We start from the raw sequence: 1699 nt of genomic DNA on the forward strand, positions 1-1699 counted from the left end.
CCCCCTCAGCCGTGACCGCGGGCCGCCGCCGCCGCGCTGGCTGGAAATGGCGTTACCGCTACCGGCAGCGCGGGTTTCCCCAAAAACTGCCCTCCTGCAGGAAAGCCTACAGCCTCCTCACCGCCCGGGACTCACCGCCTTTTTTTGTACAGCCAGATACCTGCTTAGTTCAATTAAACATAGAAACAGACCTAAATTCTTTTTCTATGAAGAAAGCACAGTGGCTGAGTGAACACGAAAGCATGCACTCCAGGCACGGCTCTCGCAGTCGCCTTTTCATGCTCCGTGCTTGTCTGAAAAAGCGGTGTTTGAAAGGTAGGGAAGCTGCAACTGCATACTTTCAGTAGGTGGTAGCTAATATATATATATATACTCGTGTTACCGTTGTGAACAGCAGCATGCGCTTCTTTCCTGTGTAATGAGATAAAAGTAGATCTAAGTGCATCTGGGTTTTTTAAGGCTTGCATAAAACTATTACTAAAGCAGAGGCATTTTCAGCCATTAACTAAGTACGGCTCCCTTATTTCAGCAGAGCCAGAACAGGTTTTGCAAGGCCAGCGATGATAAAGCTTTTCACACAACCAAAGCCCAATACGTGTCTGGAGATTATCAGTCATGAGGATTTCGAACACCAATTGAGCTGTCCTGAAACCCAGGGGCATGAATGCTTTATCTTAAAAACCAAAACAAGCACGGCAGCACCAGGGGACAGGAGGACACTGTTTAGGAAGTGTACCCTGTGGTGATGTAGTTGCTGCAAGGTATGTGTCTAAGTATGCGAAGTTACAGCAAAAGGGACTGGCAGAAAGGGACTACAGGCAGGAAGCAAAACAGCAACTAGTCAGAGCATACGCTTTGGAAAAAAACCTAACACTTAAATTACGGGGACCGTGCATGGCTGGATTGTTAAATTGCCTGTTACATGTTCTTCAGAGTTAAAGGATGGCTGTCGCTAAGGCTCACCAGGCACAAACGCGGTAGATTACACCTGGAAGAGAAAAGCGACTGTCAGGCTGATCATGGAACCCAGAGACAGCAGCAAGTCTTGAACCTGCATCAAGCCTGCTGTGCGTCAGCTGTGTCTAGCCCAGAGCTGTAACCTAAATCCTGGATGTGAGACGGGAAGTGCTTGATGCTATCCCAAGACAGGTTACAGGGCACGACATCTCCAAGGGGACATTCAGATGTAGTCAAGTAAAAGAAAGGATCCAGACCTTGGACCAGACCAAAGGAGAACACAGAAACACGGACATCTTTTCCAGCAGCTCAGCTGTTCGCCTGACACTTCTGTATGTCTAGTCATCAGCTCTCTACCCGATAGCAGTTTTACCAAGGAACTTAGTGAACTGGGAGGAGAGGTCTGCTTGTTTTTGTCAGTGAAACGCTTTTGTAAGTGAACAGTATTGTTACTTAACCTCTCTCCTTGGACCTTCACATGCTGTGCACCTACCGGTAACAGTGGAGATGGTTTGGTATGCCACTTATGTTCTTCATATTCTAGTGAAAAGAGGACGCACTCAGAAATCACACCAAACTACTCCTCTGTTACTAGGAGAAGCGTTATCCTTCTCTGCAATATGCATAAACACCAACATAATAAAATAAATATATTTAGCAAAATGAAACAAGAAAAAAAAAAAAACACAGCAACGTGGAAGAGATACACAGTAGAAGAATCTGCAGTCCTGGGTACGCAGAG

The sequence above is a fragment of the Egretta garzetta genome, unplaced genomic scaffold (genome assembly GCF_000687185.1).
Source record: "Egretta garzetta isolate BGI_Z169 unplaced genomic scaffold, ASM68718v1 scaffold574, whole genome shotgun sequence".
Lineage (NCBI taxonomy): Eukaryota > Metazoa > Chordata > Aves > Pelecaniformes > Ardeidae > Egretta > Egretta garzetta.